Here is an 11,772-nt window from a genome sequence, read left to right as displayed (position 1 = left end):
AGTATAGTTTATTGGGAACATAATTATCAATATGTATTATGACACCATAAATAGGAACAAGTGAGGGTGCTAACAAGTGAATCCAAATGTTCAGAATACCTTAGCCATCCTTGCCAAAATATTTTGTAATGCACAACTTCATCTTTGAGAAATATCCTCCCAGCATCCCTAATTCACTTACCAAGCTAGTTATTGAATGAGGTTGGTGGAAAATTCCATAATTATTAAAGTGGCTTGAGTCCCATCGCCTTTAGAAACTTCACACTTTCCTTGGGGAAAGTTCTTGGAAATTTGTGCCCATGAAATTACATGGCACATGCATTGATGGAAATGGGATTCATTTAAAAGATGGAAGAGGGGATATGCATGTGAGTGTGTAGGAGGTACAAATGAATGGAATGTAATCACTCATGAAGTAGATCTGTATGCATACATAATAAAAAAAACTAATTTTATGCATGCTAAGATACCCATCCTTGATGGGAATGCACATTAACAAGTTGGACACTGATAGAATCAATTTTTTTCTTTGAATTATGTAGGTGAGTATCAATTCCTTAATAGTTGAGAGGGTCATGAATGATTCATTATTTTTAAAGCTTGGGTAGCATGAGGAAAGGGAATCGTTGAAGAGTTGAGGACAAAAAAAAGGATTTTCTTGGAGCTATGTAAGCTAGCTGAGAGGCATATAAGAAATCATGGAGACCCTGGGCTCAACGGAAAAAAAGAGACCCTATTTATATTTTATCCTATGATGGAGAGTTGCCTTCACCTAACTAAATTCCTAAGTGATTAGGAGGTACCCTTGTGTTAGAATATATATATATATATATATATATATATATATATATATATATATATATATATATATATATATATATATATACAGAGCAATGGAACACATAAAATGTTGTAGAAATATAAACACAGAAAATGCATAAAACAAGAGAGACACAGATATACGTGGTTCACCCAGTTTGGGCTACGTCCACAGAGAAATAGCTAGTCCTTCTTTTTATATTATCTAGAAAACTGAAGAGATGCAACCTACAATAGATTCGCTGTAATTCCCTCTTCGCTCTCAATCTCCTTTATCTTCCTCACTCAGAATACAAATCTACATAGACGCAATACAATTCCCTCATATATAGCGAGGGGTTGCCTTCTAGGGAAAAACCCTAAATTAAACATAACTTCTACCGTCAGATCTCCGCCTAATGAACGGCCCAGATTGACTACGAAATTACAACATTTTACAAGGAAATTTTACATCTATTCTTAGCTTCAGGGGCGCTGCCCCTAGGCTCTCGAAAGGTCACAAACGCGCCCCCCCCCCCCCTGCAGGGAATATTTTACGGGTAGTGTTGCTGCCCCATTTCGAACTAGGATCCAATGTGGCGATACCTTTGAATACAAAATATAATCAAGCTCCACACCCAACAATCTCCCACTTGGAGATAGATTATAGAAACTCCACCACTAGTTCATTTGCTGGACAATGACTCCACTTTAGACCTGGTTGTTTCTCATCTTCTTCATCATACTTGAAGACTAATTGAAATTGAGCAGATTCTCAGTTTCTCCCTGGCTACAACTTTTGTTAACATATCTGAAGGATTCTGGCTAGTGTGTATCTTTTCCAGCTTCAATTGTCCATCTTCCAACGTTGATCGTATGAAATGGTACTTGAGATGTATATGCTTAGTCTTGGAATGAAATGGAGAGTTATTTGCAAGATGTATGGCACTCTGGCTATCACTTTATAACCTACCCAACTCCTGCTTCTTACCCGATTCATCCAAAAACCTTTGTAACCAAATCATTTCTTTACTAGCCTCTATAGAAGCAACATACTCTACTTCTTTTGTTGAGAGTGCAACAAAACTTTGCAGTTTTGAAACCCAACTGACAGTTGTTCCACTTACAATAAACACATACCTTGTTGTGCTCCTCCTGTTATCTCTATCACCCACCATATCTGCATCAACATATCCCTGTAGAGCAATGTTAAAACCACCAAATCATAATGCTTGATTTGTGGTACCGCTGAAATACCTCAGAATTCACTTCACTGCCATCCAATGTTATTTTCCCGGATTGCTCAATGTTATTTTCCCGGATTGTTAATGTACCTGCTTACAACTCCCACTACATTTGCAATATTAGGCCTTATGCAGACCATTGCATACATTAAGCTTTCAACTGCTGATGCATATGGAACTTTAGACATATGATCCATTTCTTCCTCAATCTTGGGACTCTCCTCCTTACTTAATTTGAAATGGCTAGCCAAAGGTATACTAATTGGTTTTGCATTCTACGTATTAAACCTTTTCAACACCTTTTCTATGTACTCACTTTGAGACAATGTTAATTTGTGATTATTCCTGTCTCTAGTTATTCTCATACCAAGGATTTGTTTTGTAGCACCCAAATCCTTCATTGCAAATGATTTTGCCAATTTTCTTTTGAGCACATTTATTTCCTGCATGTTAGAACCTGCAACAAGCATGTCATCTATATACAATAACAATATAATATATACCATCATTTTGCCTTTTGAGATAAACACAATGATCAGAGTGACATCTAGTATAACCTTATTCAGACATAAACCTGTCAAATTTTAGATACCACTAACTTGGAGCCTGTTTTAAGCCATACAAGCTCTTCTTCAACCTGCACACTAGTTTCTCCTTCCCTTTACCCTCATATCCTTGTGGCTACTGCATATATATCTCTTCCTCCAAATCCCCATGGAGAAAGGTTGTCTTTACATCTAACTGCTCAAGATGCAAATATTCAACTGCTACTAGACTTAAAATAGTTCTGATTGAAGTCATTTTAACAACAGGAGAAAATATCTCATCAAAATCTATACCCTTTTTCTGTGCAAACCTTTTTACCACAAGTCTAGATTTATACCTTTTTCTACCTCCATCTTCTTCCTTCAACTTGTAAACCCATTTATTCTGCAATGTTGTTTTACCTGCAGGCAACTTGACTAAGTCCCAAGTCTGGTTCTGTGCTAAGGAGTCCATCTCGTCTTTCATGGCTTGCTCCCACTTCTTCCCGATTTCTACCTATACTGCATCTTCATAACATTTTGGTTCACCAGAATTAGTCAACAATACATAATATAATGAAGGAGAGTATCGTTCAGGGGATCTACTTATTCTGGTAGACCTTCTAATGCCACTTTCAGGTGTTTGAGGTGCTTTTTGATGTTGTGGTTGTTGTTTTGGCTGTTGATCATTGTGATTTTCAGGCACCATCACTTTTTATGTGATCTCGTCAAGCACTATGTATTATTTGTTTTCTTTTTCCTGTTTCTTTTCCTGTAGCTGATCCTTATACAAAACCTTTTCATTGAATATGACATCTCTACTCGTAATGATTTTGTGTTTTTCATAATCATAAAAGCGATAACCAAAATCATTAACACCATATCCAATAAAGGTACATTTCTTTGATTTTGCCTCAAGCTTTGTTCTATTATCTTTATTAATGTGGGAAAAGGCTTCACAACCAAAAGTCTTTGAAAAGGAGTAGTTTACCTTTTTACCTGTCCATACCTCCTCTGGAATACCAGCATCCAAGGAACTTGAAGGCCCTCTATTTATTAGATAAACAATAGTATCTACAGCATCTGCCCAAAATTGTAAAGGCAATCTTGCATGCAATCTCATGCACCTTGTACACTCCATGATTGTCCTGTTCATCCTTTCTGACACACCATTTTCTTGTGGTGTTCCTGGAACTGTCTTCTCTCTGCGAATTCCATTCTCAGAACAGTACCTATCAAACTCTTTGCTGCAATATTCACCTCCATTGTCTGATCTGAGACACTTCAACCTTTTTCCTGTCTCATTTTCAACCAAATCTTTCCATTTCTTGAAAGTATCAAATACATCAGATTTATTTTGAATACAATAAATCCAGGTTTTTCTAGTTGCATCATCAATAAAAGTAACATAATAATGAGAGCCACCAAGAGATGATACCTGAGCAGGTCCCCATACATCTGTATGCACAAGCTCTAATTTTTCTCTCTTCTTTTCTTTCCCAACTCTAAGGAATCTGACTCTCTTTTGCTTTCCATAAACACAATTCTCACAGAATTTTAAATCAACATGCTTCAAACCTCGCAACAAATTTCTTGAGTGAAGAATCTGCATCCCCTTCTCACTCATGTGCCCAAGACTATGATGCCACAATGTCGTATCTTATCCTATAGAGGTTAAAGAATTAACATAATTAGAAATACCATCACATAAATACAATGTACCAACCTTTCCTCATTTCGCTATTACCAGGGATCCTTTAGTGACCTTCTAGGTTTTATCTGTGAAAGTAGTTATTCAACCTTCACCTCCCAACTGCCCTGTTGAAATCAGATGTTTCTTCAGATCTGGGACATGCCTTACCTCCTTAAATAGCCATTGATTTCCATTCTACTGTTTTATGAAAACTATACCCATTCCAATGATTTTACAGGGTTTATCATCACCCAATCCAACCTGTCCAAAATCTCCTTGAACATAATCATGAAAATTCTTCCTATCAGGTGTGGCATGGAATGAGGCCCTTGAATCTACCACCTAGGCATCAATAATATTTTCTAAAGAAAGAATCAAAGCATCTTGCAACACATCACCTGTCACATTCACTTCATGATTGTTTTCTTGCTACGCGTCTCCTTCGTTTCCCTTCCGAGACTTACAGTCTTTCTTCAGATGTCCTTTCTTCCTACATTTCCAGCACATTATCCCTTATCTAGACTTGGATCTACCTTTTCTTGACTTGTTGTGATATCCTAGGCTCTTTCCTCTTTCCATTTTTCTTCCCCTAGTCTCTGCAGTCAAAGCATTACTTGATGTGTCACTAGAGCTTTTCCGTCACATTTCCTCGCTAAGGATTGCACCGACAACATAATCAAACTTTAAAGTACTAGATCCAGAGATAGAGTTACTAATGGCCATAACTAAACCATTCCAACTTTCTAGCAATGAGCACAGAAACAACAGAGCCCTAACTTCATCATCAAAATTTACCCCTACAGAACTTAACTGACTGGTAATGGTATTAAATTCATTTAAATGATCAGCAACAGATCCACCTTCTGACATATTCATATTAAATAAACGCTTCATAAGAAATACCTTATTTGAGGCCGAAGGTTTTTCATATAGTTTGTCCAATGTCAACATTAAACCCTCTGTTGTCATTTCCTTTGAAATATTAAACGCTACCGGTGCTGATAGGCATAGTCGTATTGTTCCAAGTGCTTTTCTATCGAGAATATCCCATTCTGTGTCTATCATACTCATCGGCTTCTTTGTCTTTCCACTCAATGGTTAGTACAGATCTCTCTGATACAGATAATATTCCATCTGCATCTTCCATAGCTGGTAGTTTTGGGTGTTGAATTTTTCGACCCTAAACCTACCATCTTCCGCCATTACTCCCAATCGAACCAGGAACCCTTCTCTCCAGCGAGTTTATCAGCCAAATAGACCTTTGCTCTAATACCAATTGTTAGAAAATTATATATTATAGAGCAATGGAACACATAAATATTGCACAATTATAAACACAGAAAACACATAAAACAAGAGAGACACGGATATACGTGGTTCACCCAATTTGGGCTACATCGACGGAGAAATAGCCAGTCCTTCTCTTTATATTATCCAGCAAACTGAAGAGATACAACCTACAGCAGATCCACTGCAATTCCCTCTTCGCTCTCAATATCCTCTCTCTTCCTCACTCAGAATACAGATCTACATAGACGCAATATAATTTCCATATATATAGTGAGGGGTTTCCTTCTAGGGAAAAAAACCCTAAATTAAACATAACTTCTACTGTCAGATCTCCACCTAATGAACAACCCAGATTGACTACGAAATTACAACATTTTACTAAGCAATTTTAGATCTATTCTTAGCTTCGAGGGCACTTCCCTGATACCCCCGCCAGGGGGGGCTCCCAAAAGGTCACAGCCTCCCTCCCCTAGACCCCCCTGCAGTGAATATTTTACGGGCGGTGTTGCCGCCCCATTTCAAACTGGGGTCCAATGCGGCGATACCTTTGAATACAGAATATAATCAGGCTCCACACCCAACACCTTGTGGTATCATGGCCTAGATATTTGGTGAAAGAAAGTAGAAAGAAATATGTGTGATTGAGCCTATGGTTTGGTAAAAAAATGGCTCATTCCGAGTCAATTGGAAATTTATAACTCATATAAACTTTTCTTTTCCTTCATGGAATATATGCACTTTATTTTACTTAAAAAATATGTTTAGGGAATGAAAATGTCACTACTATCACAAATCTCGTGGATGAGTAAATTTTGAATCTACCCACATGTCAATGCATGTTGAGTTGAGTTGCATAGATATAATGATTTTGGTTGTGAGTCATGTGCATTAGCATGCTAAGTTGATGTTTCTTAAATGGGATAAAATTCTTATGTGTATTTCTTGCGTGAGTTATTAGCTTGATAGATATAATTTGTAATTTGTATCTTCATTTGTGATGTCTTAGAATGATATATCATTGCATAACTGAATGTACATGACTATGTTGGTTCTACTAAGGTAACTTGATACATGTAGTGGTCTCAAATTTATTGGCCAATAGGTCCTAGTTTAAATACCTTATAAAATAGATACTTGAGAGTGTCTCATGGAAACTTTAGAAAAAACATTATTTTGTTGGGTTTCCTTCTCCATACATACCTTGGACCATTGATATTCTAGATGGTTGTTTCCAAGGTTACAACATGAAAGGATAGCTTTGTGATATACTAATGTATTAGATTGGTCTTCATAGAGCATTTATGCCACCTATGGAGCTTTCACTTATGAATTTATGTACCCATATGAATATCAAATTTCTTAGAGTCTAATACTTCATCTTGAATGAGAAGGATACTTTCAAATTTTGGGTTCTATTCATTACCTTGTGGCTTGATGACTATATTTTTCTCAAAATCAAAGTCCTTAAACTCATGGAATTAGCCACTAGGACTAGTTTAATAAGTTACTTTGTATTATGGCATATACCCATGGCAATCGAAATATGTTCCTTTTGTGGTAATGACCTCACTATAAACTTGATAGGAAAATAATCTTAATTATCCAAACCCATGGCATGGTGTATCTATTGTACCTTATGTGAAATCATTGTTCCCTCATTTGTGTTAAGGAATTCAATTTTACTATAGACTAGGTGTAACACCTACCACATGAACCATGTGTGTATTGTACATATCATGATTAGGTTGGTCAGGCCAAAATATTTTTGGGTATGCATGCCTATGCATATATGTGTTTAGGTCAACATTCCTATACATATATGTTTTGAGGCTTGAGTGCTTATGTGATTCAGTTTGGTGAGCATATATGTTGAAATCCTAGTGATCTTAACTATGTAAATATGTAATCAAACATTATTAATGAGATACAACATTGTCATAGCTCAAGTCAAAAAAAGAGTATGGGGAGCTAGGACTCCACAAGTGGCAATGCTAGGTGGCAATTAGGTTGCCATGTGGAGGAGGGCAGGTGGAAAACTTGTTTCACCATTGAATGTCATATAGAATCAACGGGTTGTTAAAACATCTCACATCTTGTTATCCAATATTGATCTAAGTCATCATATTGAATGGACACCCACCCTTAAATTCTTTAGGTGCACACATAAAAATTAAAATCCTCACATGTTCACACCAATATCAATATGAGTCATTGATCATGATCAAGATTAATTATTGGATCTATCAAGAACAAAAGTTAAAATTAAGTCCCATGAAATTCCTTGTTATGCATTTGGAATATTTATATTCTTAGATGTCAACCATTGGATCTATCAAGAGGACAAGTTATACAACCATTGATCAACGATGAACAATAATTGTTAAATCTATAAAGCACACATGTTTTGGCTAAGTCACATAATCATCATGTCTAATATAGATCTAGACCATTGATCTACTTGGATGTTAGTCTCCAAATCCATCAAGAATACAAGTTTATGGTAATTTATCAGATATATTGCAATCCAATGTGAATCTCCACCATTGGATCAAGTTAATCATGGTCATCTAATCCATTGATAATGCAACTTGTGGTAATCTATTAGGCATGTTGCAACCTCGTATGGATCTATAGAATTGGATCAAGTTAATCATATCCATCCAATCCACCAAGAAAGAAATTTTTTATGAGCCATTGTGCATGTTTCCACTCGATATGGGTTATGGATCTTTGATCTACTTTTGGATAAACCCTTAGATCTACAAGTGTGCAAGCCATAGGCTCCAGGAAGAAGTGGGGAATGGACCTTGCATGTCACTACAACTAATAAAAGGTTGTCATGTGGAAAGGTGGTAGATAAAGTTAGACCCTCTTATTCTTAGCAAAGGTCAATAAGGCACCATGTGAATAATGGGTCCTATGTGGGGACCGAAAGATAGATAAAATAGGTTACATGGGTGCTAATTATTCAAGGAAAGACATGTAAAATTAGTTCACATCCATTGAGAATTTAGGGGTATCCATATAAATACTATTACTTACCATTTAGGGGGTCATAATGCACAAAAACAATTCATATACCTATGAGCCATTACAGGATAGAGTTGTAGATAATTTTAACTAATTCAAGGTTCTAGTAGAGCAAGAAAAATCTATAATTTATAAAAACTTTTCCCCTTTTTTTAGGCCATTAACGTACAATGAATTTTTTAGGCCCAAAATGATGTTTTTGGGTGTTTAAATACAATGAAAATTGGGTGTGTATTTTGTATGAGAAAGTTATGATTGAAACAAAAAAGAGGATAAATCAAGCATCCATTTACTTCTAGGAAGAACAACTCTCTAACCAAATATAAAATTGAGCCATAGAAGTAGTCAATTGAAAGCTCTAGGATAATAGAACATAGCCATGGAACCATATTTTAAATTGGGTAAATAAAATCTCAAGAAACTAGCAAGAAAGTGTTGTGGCAAAATAGGGGAAATTTGGGAAAATCTAGACAAATTGTTTCCAAGCCATAACTTTTAGCTCAAAACTTAGATTTGAAAAAATGAATAGTTAGCTAAAAGATATTAAGGAGGAGAATACACCTCTAGTCCATAATTATAATTTGGTGTTGTAGTATCTACAAACTTTCCCCTCAATTATTCTTAGTACCTTGTTACTTTAAGGAATCTTAGGGGTCCACCCAATTAAATGCCTCTTAATGTAGCTTACAAATCCTAGCTAACCTTATTCTAGTTATGCTCATCTCTATAAGAACATCGAGACCCTTGGGGAAGACTTTTAATACTGATTGAGCACTATTCCCCAATCCAATGATATGAGGGATCACTAATGGTTAGCGTAGTGATACAAAGGAACACTAATGGTTACCCATGTTGCATAGTCACCCTAGCAACTCCTCATCCCATTAAACTAATACTCAAGGAAAATATTTAAATTGAATTTTGGTGCAAATTTTAGCTTTTTTAGGATATGTATCACACTACTGATCCTTTTGAAGGTCTACAATACCCCTTGGAACCTTATCCCAATGACATAGCATTGAATTTTTACTCAATATTTCCTCTACAGCATCTAAACCTCAGTGTATCTCCCTCTTGACCTTAAGGAAGCAACATAGTGCTCCCTTGGGCATCAAGCTAATGACACAAGGCTAGCAACTTGTTCTTCAAGCTCGTATTTCTCCACTAAACCTCCATGTTGCTCCATTAATAAACCTTTTCTCAGTGACACAACTCTCCTTTGGGCCTTAAGCTAGCAATATACTCTCAAAATATTTAGCTTGAAAACTTAGTGTGTCACTCCACTAAGCCTCAATGGAGCACTAAATTTCCCTCCTAAGAATTTAATTAGTGACATAGTGCCCCTTTGGGCATCAACGCAACTCTATAGCACTTCCTTGAGCTTCACTCCAATAACATGACAATTTTATCAAGATTCTTTAATCTCACTCCCGATTTATTTTTTTTAAGTTTTTCTCATGTGTCATTGACATAAATGACTATGAAATTAAAGAAAAAAGGAAATTATTATGGAAATTGATGTGTTAAATGTCATTTTCATTATTCAAAATATAACTACTTCTTTTATGACAAATCTTAACGCTAGAGGGAAAAAAACTTCATGGACAGAGTAATGAACTTCAATTATAATCACTAATGTAAGATTAAGACAACTCAACTTAGGTATGCAATTAATCACTTTGATTTAGCTTTAGTTTTTTTCTTGTTTTGTTATTTTATGAATGGCTAATTTGCCAACAATCAGTTTATTTGCCTGAAAATATTTCCTTTCTTCTTGTCTTGATGCATGAAGTATTTTGGGGTATTTTTCTTCAAATTTTTTTCTATGTTAAGTGTTTCTCCCATCAAAATTTTCCCTATTATGTTTCTAGTGCATTATTTGCCTTAATTAAGCTATTTCCCAATTTTATACCTCATTTCAACCCCAAAGGTGTGCCCCAAGTAGCGATGAGTAGCTTTTTTTTCTTTTGAGGCCATTTCCCCATAACACCAAAACTTATAAAATATTTATTCAGGCCCAAATAGTGCTTACGTCTTGTTTTCCTTAGGTAGCTATTTTTTTTTCTGTTAGAATACCTGGAACTTCATGCCCATGGCCATCCCAATGCTCTCAACTCAATTTTTCATATTAAATCATGACCAACATTTCCATTTTCAGGGATGAGTACATAAACAAGATATTTTCATCCCTAGAAGCCCTACGTTTCTTCTCGATAACACATAGATATTTCTCCATGGAGCCATACAAAGCCATCATAGTCAAGATTATGAATTTTTCTTGTGATGTTATCCAAACTATTGTCCCAAGTCAAATTTGTTAGCTTCATTTCCTCTCCACTTCAACAAATTGTAGTTTTTGTTGATTAAAAATGTAGGTTTTTAACCCTGTACAAAAATTACCTGCATATGAATTCTAAAAACAAAAAATAAACAATGGCAAGAACACAAAACACTAAATAGATATACAGAGAGATTTTCCTCTGGATCCCCAAACCGGGACTACCAAATTATTTTCATTATGTTCCTACCAATGTTACAATACATACATACATATATATATATATATATATATACATGTCGAAGCATTCATAAGCCCCAATCCATTAACCCTGGATTATAACATAAGCATAGTTCCCTTGATCAGATCTACAAAAGACCATGGGTAGAAAACCATGTACAAAACACATGCACAAAAGCATAGGTAGGTTTTCCCACCTAATATAGGGTCCAAAACAAAAATCCCAGGGTGCTTCCCCAGACCCTATTCAAGGGGGCTATCACTACGCTTCCCCTTTGACCCCCCTTTTTGTGCCTGGCACAATGAAGAGGAAGGGTTATCACACCCCCACGCGTGCAACTAGTCGTGGAAAGAATATAACACACACCCAAAAAAAAATCCATAAGATAAACAAATATATAGACAAACCAACCTTGAACCTAACTATTAATTCATCTGCATCTACCATTGTGAGCTAATCTTCAAAATGAGTGGCTATTTTGTTTACTGTGTTTGTAGGAATATCATTTATATGTATAAGAAATGAGCTTGCAAAGTCGCAATGGCTAAGCCCACAAATGAAGAAGAACCCATAAACTCATTTGATCCTATATTATGGGATACTTTTTGTTTCATTGATAAATATACAACATATACATGGTTAGAATTGTAACAATTTTTTTAGAGAGAAAATAT

Source organism: Pinus tabuliformis, chromosome 5_2 (assembly GCF_031772625.1).
Source record: "Pinus tabuliformis cultivar Carrire ecotype Pingquan chromosome 5_2, CPIR1, whole genome shotgun sequence".
NCBI lineage: Eukaryota > Viridiplantae > Streptophyta > Pinopsida > Pinales > Pinaceae > Pinus > Pinus tabuliformis.
The sequence above is the reverse complement of the archived record's forward strand: the minus strand, read 5'-3'. Positions refer to the sequence as shown.